The sequence below is a fragment of the Carlito syrichta genome, unplaced genomic scaffold, assembly GCF_000164805.1.
Source record: "Carlito syrichta isolate Samal-C Ts95f unplaced genomic scaffold, Tarsius_syrichta-2.0.1 Scaffold308231, whole genome shotgun sequence".
NCBI classification, from domain to species: Eukaryota; Metazoa; Chordata; class Mammalia; order Primates; family Tarsiidae; genus Carlito; species Carlito syrichta.
In genome coordinates, this window is record NW_007252327.1 from 489,842 (window position 1) to 500,695 (window position 10,854).

A 10,854-nucleotide genomic window follows, 5' to 3' on the forward strand; every position below is an offset into this window, starting at 1 on the left:
AAAATATGATTATGCAACCAAAACCCAAAACTCACAGTTTTCAAGAAAAGAGGAACAATGATGAAAGATCAAAATATCTCACATTTTACAAACTCAACAAGGTTCAATCACTGTATAATGTAAAACCAGCATATGTCCTTCCCACACATGAAAAGGGAAATACTGAAGCAACAGAAGAGAAGAATCTCAGTGGAAGAATCCTACAAACCTTTAAATACTTGGGAAGGAAACCAGAGAACCTGCTGATTGATGGTGCCTGGGTGAAGAGACCCAGACTTCAAAGCTGCTGGAAAAGTCCGCTGGGGGTCCTGGGTCACTTGCCGGGAAGGGCACTAACCGTGAGATACCTGAGGCCTTATCCAGTGAGGGCTCTCTCACAGGCACACAGGCCACACTTGCTCAACCACCTGCCCCTCCTCTGGAAGCACAGGCACGATGACTGAACTGACACTCGCAGGCCATGACTCACTCCAGACTATCCAAGCAACCGACAACTAGTGCCCATGACCCGAGGCTCCTTCTCAGACGCTCCTCAAGGCAACACTAGCTGGATTTATAGTGCTGTGCATACTCCCAGCTCTTCACAAAGGACACCTTCTCTGATGAAGATCGTTATTCATTATTTTCTTTCACCTACAACTAAAAAGTCTTGAATAGATCTTCAAGATTACCATCATGGCCTGCTTTTTTGTCCCCCCTCTTTGTATACAGATCTTTAATTGCTGGGGATGAGAAAGAGTGATACAACTTCCTTACATTCTCCTTAGCTAATTCTCAATTCCAGATCCATCTCAGCATTCCACTGGCATCCCCTTAAGTCATCTCTACTGCAGAAAACAAATCTTGTAATCATTTTTTATAATTAAGGTACAGTGATGTCATTTATATTTTTGTTCAACTTATGTCCCTCACTAGGTACCTTGAGAAAGGAATCCATATCATCATATGTCCCTAAAATTTCCATCATGGCCCCTATTTAGAATTATTTCTATATGTGAACAACTCCAGCATTCCAAAAGATCTCTTTTCCTTCTGGGTCAGAGTCATCTCATTATTTTACTCATGTAAAACAACGAGTTTTACAAGACAGCACAGCCTAATCATGAGAGCACAGATTTAGAAATCAGAAGGACTTAAGATCACACCCAGCTCCATGACCCTGGTCAAGCTACTTAATGAAATGAGATTAGATGAAATGACACAAGTAAATCATCTAACCTATATAATGGCCAATCAACAGGTGACAGTTTTTATTAATACTTTTCAATCCCATTGTCATCACTATTTCTCACTTTCTCTCACCTAACAAACTTTGGGAAGTCTTAAAATAAAAAGAAAACATGCTTTGGTAGGAGAAAGACCTGAGGTTAAAATCCTATTCTACTACTTACTACATGCACAACTTACAAGGTAGGAGACCTCGGAAATCCACATAAAGTAACAAAAAGAAAGAAAGAAGAAAAAATAATGTTCGTGATAGTTAACACTGAGTACACACAATTTGCCAGACACAAGATACACAAGATTAAGAACTCAACATGGGCCGGGCTTGGGGGTCCATGCCTATAAACCCCAGTACTTTGGAAGGCCAAGGCAGGAAGACTGCTTGAGACTAGAAATTCAAGAACAGCTGGGCAACACAGTGAGATCTTGTCTCCACACACACAAAAAAATTTTTAAAAATAGCCAGAGGTGCTGGCACATGTTTGTAGTTCCAGCTACTCTTGGGACTAAGGCAGGTGGATCACCTGAGCCAGGAATTCCATGCTTTGGTAGCCATGAGCATGCCACTGCACTCCAGCCTGGGCAACTGGGGAAGACCCTGACTCAAAAACAACTAAATAAATAAACAAGAAAACAAAAAGAAAAACTTAAATGCATTATTTCACTTACTCTTTACAACAACAGTATTTTGTGGGCACTGTTATTATGTCTTGCAGGTGAGAAAAAAGAAGTTTAAGCAAGGTGCCCGAAGCCCATAGCTGAAAGGGAGTCTGATGTGGGTATGTATGAATTCAATGCTTTCACCTACTCATACTACACAAGGTTACCTCTTAGCTGCTATTAACTTCTCTCAATTAGTTTTCTCAGTGGTCAGAAATATTTATGCCTCATTTACTTTTTGTGATGGCTAAATGAAACGATGTACCTCAAGCACTGAGAACACACTAGATGCTCAAATATTAGCTCTCCTTCAACCTTTGCTTTATTTTATTCTGCTCATTAACAGTCAGAAAACGGCCTACTTCACATCAGCACCCTCTAGTTTGCACTTCAGTTACCTGATATTTAACTGTGCTTTCTCTGAAATACCCAAACCATCAAGTAGGTTCAAAAAACAATATTCTCAGCCTTCAATGCACTGATCACCAGTAATTAGGTCCAGAACACACCTACAGAATCCACAGACTGCAAAAGCCACAGATATTTCTAAAACCTATAGTAATACCTTACTTGGTAGCCAGGAATACTATCCCTCTATATGTTCTATATGATTACAGTAAATAATAGAGTATATCAGAAGTTCAAGAACGTTATTCAGACTCTACTCAACCTTGCTTATTAACAAACTGTCATCATAGCATTACCCACAATTCATAGTTAGTAATTTCAAAAATGTCATGAGAGGTCCAAAAATAAACCAGCCACAAAGCAAGCTTGGCTAAAACTATATATCATTTCTATCCAAACTAACTTGTACAAAATAGAATATATCTATGTTTATTAAACCATCACATTTAACATTAAATTTTAATAGTTAGCAAAACCACAGCCCTTGACCAAAACCTCTTACTGCAACATAGTCCTTATTATCATCCATGCATAGCTAAACACAGTTAAGCACACAGTGGTACGCTCATGGCTACCTCTTGAAAGAAGCTATGGGCTTAGGGCACATCACTATGGTGACATTTTGTTAATAAGCAAGGTTCAATACAGTCTGAACAAGAAGCTTTTGGAAGTTTGGAGTTGTTCACATATAGAAATAAATCTAAATAAGGGCCATTATGGAGTTTTTAGGGACATATGATGATACGAATTCCTTTCACAAGGCGTCTAGCGAGGTACATAAGAGAAATATCCTAGCTATGACTAGAGTTAAAAAACTAAATGTGAAGAGGGAGTGATCTCAGCAAGATGGTGGAACAGAATACTGAGGTCCTCATTCCCCCTGGAGACACTGACTTAACAACAACATACAGGCCGGGCTCGGAGGCTCAGTCAGCAATCCTGCGCTTTAGGAGGCCGAGGTGAGTGAATTGCCTGAGCCCGCCGGTTTGAGACCCACCTGGGCAACTTGGTGAGACCTCATCTCTACAATAAATCAAAAAAATTAGCCAGGCATGGTAGCATGCGCCTGTAGTTCTAGCTACTTGGAAAGCTGAGGCAGAAGGATCGCTGGAGCCCAGCAAGTCTCACTCCAGTCTGGGTGACAGAGTGAGGCTCCAACTCAAAAAAAAAAAAAACACACAGACCAAATTGCCTCTGTAAGAATTCCAGAAACTAATTAAATATTGCAGCACCTAGGCAAGCAAAAGCCAAGGAGAGCCACATCAAAGCAGAGAAGAAAGTCCCTTGCCTTCTGCCCAGGTTGGCTCCTCCCACCCCCATGCAACATGGAGTACTTTGGGTGGAAATTCCCAGCTTGTTCCTCAAGAGGAAAAGAGAAGAAAAGACCATACATACAAAGATCTGGGCTGCCTCAGGGACTGACCTAGAGCACCATCGGGAAGTAAGCATAATTTGGATGCCAGATCAGGGGCCTAGGAGAACAATGGAGAGCACATTACTGCAGTAAAAGAATGAAGGACCTGTGAGAGATCACTCAGTATTATAAACTCTAAATTCCATCCAGATTGCTGTGAAATTCATGATTTTGTCCTTTTTTATGGCTACATAATATTCCATCGTGTATATGTACATTTTTTAATCCAATCCTCTTTTGGTGAACAGCATGGTTGGTTCCATGATCTTGCTATTGTGAACAATGCTGCGATAAACATACGTGTGCAGGTATCTTTTTTATAGAGTGATTTGAGTTCTTCAGGGTATATTCCCAGTAGGGGGATTGTAGGGTCATATGGAAGGTCGATTTTTAGAGCTTTGAGGAATCGCCACACTGATTTCCACAGAGGCTGCACTAGTTTACACTCCCACCAATAGTGTAGAAGTGTTCTCTTTTCACTGAAACAAAGATCTGAGTATCACATGTTCTCACTCATAAATGAATCTTGAACAACCATCGTAATACTAGAAGAAAAGTATTGACAGTGGTGGGAAACTATGGGGGGGGCAAGGAGGGGAAGGGAGGCGGGATTAACGGTAGTCAATATCTGTCTGGGGACGGGGGGCACACCTCATCAACAAGGGTACCTACACAAAGCATATTTGTAAACCTAACCCTTAAATGTACCCCACAATTTTAAAATAAAAAATATGTATTAGAAAGAAAAAGAATGAAGGACTAAAACACCACATGGTGATTATATCAACTAATAAAGAAAAGAGCCCTTTAGAAAATTTAACATCCTTTCATAATAAAATCACTCAACGAAGTAGGAATAGAGGGAAACTATCTTAACACAATAAAGGCCATCTATGAAAAACCCACAGCTAAATTCATACTCCGTGATAAAAGCCTTTCCTCTATGATCAGGTCCAAGACAAGGATGTCCACTCTCACCATGACTATACAACACAGTACAAAGTCCTAGCCAGCACAATCAAGCAAGTAAAAGATATAAAACACATTCAAATAAAAAGACATTAAAAAATTATCTCCATTTGCAGATGACATAAACTCATATGTAGAAAACCCTAAAAATTCTACCAAACAGAAACTGCTAGAACAAATAAATGAATTTGGTAAAGCTGCAGGATACAAAATCATACAATAATCAATTGTATTTCTATATACAATCAAGGAATGATCCAAAAAGAAAATAAAGAAAACAAACCTATTTATAATAGCATCACAAATAATAAAATACTTAGAAATAAACTTCACCTAGCCAGGCTCAGCCTGTAATCCCACGCCTTGGGAGGCTGAGGTGAGTGGATTGCCCGAGCCCATGGGTTCTAGACCCACCTGGGCAACTTGGCGAGACCTCATCTCTACAATAAATAAAAAATTAGCCGGGCATGGTAGCGCGCGCCTGTAGTTCCAGCTACTCAGAAGACTGAGGCGGCAGGATAGCCGGCACCCAGCAAGTCGAGGCTGCATGGCCGGGAGCGGCCACTGCACTCCAGTCTGGGTGACAGAGTGAGACTCCAACTCAAATAAATAAATAAATAAATAAATAAACAAACTTCACCAAGGAGGCAAAATATCTATACACTATAAATTATAAAACACTGCTGAAAAAATTAAATTAAATCAAATTAATGGAAAGGCACCCTATACTCACGGATTGGAAGACTTAATATTATTAAAATATCTACACTATTTTAAATGACCCACAGATTCAATGTAACCCCTGTCTAAATCCCAAAGACATTCTTTGCAAAAATAGAAAGAAAAAAACATGGGCTGGGCACAGTGGCTCAAGCCAGTAATCGCAGCACTTTGGGAGGCCAAGATGAAGGGATGCCTAAGCCCAGGGGTTCAAGAACATCCTGGGCACCTTGGTGAGACCTCCTCTCTACAACAAATCAAAAAATTAGCCAGGCATGGTAGTACGCACTTGTAGTTCTAGTTGCTTGGGAGGCTGAGGCAGAAGGATTGCCTGATCCCAGCAGGTTGACACTGGGATGGCTGTGAGTGTGCCACTGCATTCCAGACCGGGTGACGGAGTGAGACTCCAACTCAAAAAAACAAAACAAAACAAACTCTAAAATTTATGAATCTCAGGGACTCTGAGGAGCCAAAACAATCTTAAAAAAGAAGGTAGTTGAAAGTTCAAATGTCTTGATTTCAAAACATAGTACAAAGCTATAGTAATCAAAACAGTATGGTACTACATAAAGACATATGGACCAAAAGAACAGAACAAAGCCCAGAAATAAAGCCTCAAATCAAGTAACTTCTGACAAAGATAGCAAGACCAGTTAATAGAGAAAGAATAAACCCTTCAACAAATAGTGTGGGGAAAACTGGATATCTACATGTTAAAAAAAAAAAAAACGACTTGGGGTTTTATACCATTCATAAAAATAAAACTAAATATCTAAATACCTAAAATAACACTAAATACCTAAAACTATAAAACACCTAGAGGAGCCGGGCTCGGTGGCTCAGCCTGTAATCCCACGCCTTTGGGAGGCTGAGGTGAGTGGATTGCCTGAGCCCGCGGGTTCGAGACCCACCTGGGCAGCGAGACCTCATCTCTACAATAAATAAAAAAATCAGCTGGGCGTGGTAGCGCATGCCTGTAATTCTGGCTACTCGGAAGGCTGAGGTGGAAGGATCGCAGGAGCCCAGCAGGCGAGGCCACTGCACTCCAGTCTGGGCGACAGAGTGAGACTCCGACTCAAAAAAAAAAAAACACCTAGAGGAAAACACAGAGGAAAAGCCTACTAGCATCAGATTTGGCAATGATTAAATATGACACCAAAAGCACAGGCAACAAAAGCAAAAATAGACAAACAACAGACAGTACAACAACAACAAACTTAGAAACGTATGAGTGTCTAAGATAACAATCAACAGGGCAAGGAGGGAAACTACAGAACAGGAGAAAATATCTGTAAATCATATATCTGATAAGAAACTAATATCTAAAATACATAAAGAATTCCTACAACTCAACAAGTTAAAAACACCAATTTAAAAATGGGCAAAGAACTTGAATGGATAATTATGCAAAAAAATATACAACTGGCCAACAAGCATATAAAAATATCCTCAGCCAGGCTCGGTGGCTCAGCCTATAATCCCAGGACTTTGGGAGGCCAAGATGAGTGGATTGCCTGAGCCTGCAGGTTCAAGACCAGCCCGGACAACTTGGTGAGACCTCGTCTCTACAATAAATAAAAAATTAGCTGGGCACAGTAGCATGCACCTGTACTTCCGGCTACTTGGAAAGTTGAAGCGGAAGGATCGCCGGAGCCCAGCAGGTTAACACTGGGGTGACCATGAGCGTGCCACTGCACTACAACCTGGCCGACAGAGTGAGACTCCAACTTAAAAAAAAAAAAAAAAAAGATCCTCAACATCACCAATCATGGGAACCCACGTGCCCAACAATCCTACTTCTGGATATACAGCCAACAAAATTGAAAGCAAGATCTCTAAGAAATATTTGCATACCCATATTCACTGCATTATTCATAATAGTCAAGGGGAGGAAACAAATCAAATGTCTATCAACAGGTGAATAAACAACATGCAGTAAAAAAGTGGAATATTATTCAGCCTTTAAAAAGAAGAAAATAGTCACCAGAAGACAAATACTGCATAGTTCCATTTATATGTATTATCTAAAGTAGTCAAACTAGGCTGGGCATGGTTGCTTTCACCTATCATCTCACCACTTTGAGAAGCTGAGGTAGGAGAATTGCTTGAGTCTAGGAGTGCGAGAGCAGCCTGGGCAACATAGTGAGAACTCGTCTCCACACAAAATTAGCCAGGCATGGTGGTGCATGCCTGTAATCTCAGCTACTTGGGAAGCTGAGGTGAAAGGATCACCTGAGCCTAGGAGGTTGAGGCTGAGGTGAGCAAGCATAGCTCCACTGACTCCACCCTGGATGACAAAGCAAGACCCTGACTCTGATTGACTGATTGATTGATTGATTGATTGACTGACTGATAAATAAGGTAGTCAAACTAATGGAAACAGAAATAGAATGATGGTCGTCAGGGGCTGGGGGAAGGGGAAACAACTGCTTAATGAATATAGAGTTTAATTTCATAAATGAAAAAATTCTGGAGATCTGTTGCACAACAATGTGAACATACAACATTACTGAACTGTACACTAAAAAATTAATGATAAATTTAATGTTATATGTTTTTTTACCACAATTTTTTTAAACCAAAGAATACAACACTTTGAAGACAGACTAAGGGAGAAATGAAACGAAATAACCACAAGCTAACAGTAGTCAAAACAATTGCCCAAGAATCTAGTAAGTTGCTCACAGAGATGGAAAAGTTTAATTTTAACAAAAAGCAAACTGACTTTATGGAAGAGCTGTAAATACAAACCAGGATGTAGAGTTCAGCATGTAGCGCAGTCCTGGAACTCAAGTCTGAAACACATAAATCATTGTTGTACTTAAGACTCACAAGCACTATCAGAGAAGAGGGACTAATACCAGGTGATTATGTGGAGCATAAAAAACTGTTTTAACCATCACTACTAATCATGAATGACAATGTATTGCAATACCAAAGTATATAACTGCGGTTAGACAATTTGCTACCCAACAATATTTCTGTAACTTCTCCCTTCCAGGCACAGGGGACAACTGGATGTCCCCGTTCCCTTGAGGTTTTTAGGCAGAGGGTCTTGTTCTGTTTCCCAGGCTGGAGTGCAGTGATGAGATCATAGCTCACCGCAGCCTTGAGCTCCTGGGCTCCAGTGATCCTCCTGATTACAATAAGGATCATACTGTACATACATACTTTTCAGCTGGACACAGTGGCTAACGCCTATAATCCCACCTATAATCTCTTTAAAAAGTAATAATAATAAGCTTTCCAAGAATCTATTCTTGCTTGTAAATAATTGATTACACATAATGTCAAAGTCAATTGTAAGTATTTTCAAATTAAGGACAGCACTGAAGAGTTAAACTGAATGCAATACACAGTGGTTGGCAATGAATATTTACACATGTATTTCTGAAGCAACCATGAATAGACAGCGATACAAGAAAACATATAACCCCAAAGCACTGTTCATATATGATAAAAACACCTCTATGTTAAATTAGGCTTTCCACCATGTGGGCTATCGTCGCACTCCCCTAAAGGAAATCCTCGGTTCCCTACATATGAGTTTACCTCCGTGTTTCCCATCTTCTTTTTTTTTTTTTTTTTTTAATTTTAAAGATGTGCAGTACAATTCAGGGTTAGGTGTACAAATGTTCATTATGCAGGTACCCTTGCTGATGAGGTGTGCTCCCCCTCCCCTGGCAGTTTCCCACTACTGCCACTCCTTTTCTTATAGTAATATGATAATTGTTCAAGGTCCGCTTATGAGTGAGAACATGTAATACTCAGTTCTTGTTTCTGTGATAGATCACTCAGTATTATAGACTCTAAGTCCATCCAAGTTGCTGTGAAGTTCATAATTTTGTCCTTCTTTATTGCTGCATAATATTCCATCATATATATGTACCACATTTTTTTATCCAGTTCTTTTTCGATGGGCAGCACAGTTGGTTCCATGTTTTTGCTATTGTGAACAATGCTGCAATAAACATACATGTGCTGGTATCTTTTTCATAGCATGATTTGAACTCCTCCGGGTATATTCCCAGTAGGGGGATTGTGGAGATTAAGAGGGGACAATCTTAAAGATGTAGGGCCCATTTTCTCCTCTGCAATGCACTAGGAGAACTTAAGGGTAATGATGAAAACAGATTGACAACAAACAACCCATCCCACTTTCTTCATGATGCTTAAATGAGATGATGCATATAAAATGGCAAAAGAAAATGCAATGGAATAAATGCTGTCTATTATTGGTATTAGTACGCTATTAGTGGCATTTGTGTTACTGAGGAAGAAAATTGAATGATTGTGTTATATTCTTTTTTTTAATACACATAGACAAGTTTATTACAAAATGTTTATGAAAAGGTACAGATCCCATTGCTAAAGCAGTCTTAACAAAAAAAAAAATTCAAATTCTCAAAAAATAAAGAAACTTAGAGACCCCATTCCAAAGTGGCTGCACTATTTTGCACTCCCACTGCAATGTTTGAGAGTTTCGTTTTTCTCCACATCCTTATCAATACTTGCTATAATCCATCTTTTTTATTGTAGCCATCCTAATGGGTGCATAGTAGTCTATCGTTGTGATTTTGATTTGCATTTCCCAAAAAACTAATGATGTTGAACATCATGTTCTACTGATCTGTATCTACCCTTTACCAATACCACGGTCTTGATTACTAACTGTATAATAAGCCTTAATATTAGGAAGAAAGCTTTCTCCACTTTATGATTCTTTGTTAAGACTGCGTGTTTTCCATCTTCTAACACACTCATCTATTTTAATGATTTCCAAAGCTGGGCACAAACTAGGACAAACCCTTCAAATAACAATTCAAAACCCTAATGTTATGTGTGGGAAAACAAACAAACAAACAAACAGTAAATCCTATATTAACCAGAAGAGAATCTACTCTGTACTGGTCTTTTATTAAATAGTAGAGAAATTCACATTTGAAATCAGTATGCTCAAGAGAAACTTAAGAGTATTAGCCGGGTTCGGTGGCTCGGCCTATAATCCCGCACTTTGGGAGGCTGAGGTGAGTGGATTGCCTGAGCCCGCAGGGTCGAGACCCACCTGGACAACTTGGCGAGACCTCATCTCTACAATAAATAAAAAAATTAGCCAGGCGTGATAGCACGCGCCTGTAGTTCCAGCTACTTGGAAGGCTGAGGCAGAAGGATCGTCGGAGCCCAGCAGGTCGAGCCTGCGGTGGCCAGGAGCAGGCACTGCACTCCAGTCTGGGTGACAGAGTGAGACTCCAATTCAAAAAAAAGAGTATTAAGTTATTTAAATGCCTTTAAATGTTATTTTCTTCAACAAACTCAATATTTAAACTTCATTAATATTAGCTGCTGGAACCTATTGAATATACTTTGCAAATTTTTAATTTGTATGCCATAGTTCTGAACTTTCCAGGGTGAAACAAAGGAAGAAGGGAAAAGTTACCACTTCCAAAGTTTTGTGTGGA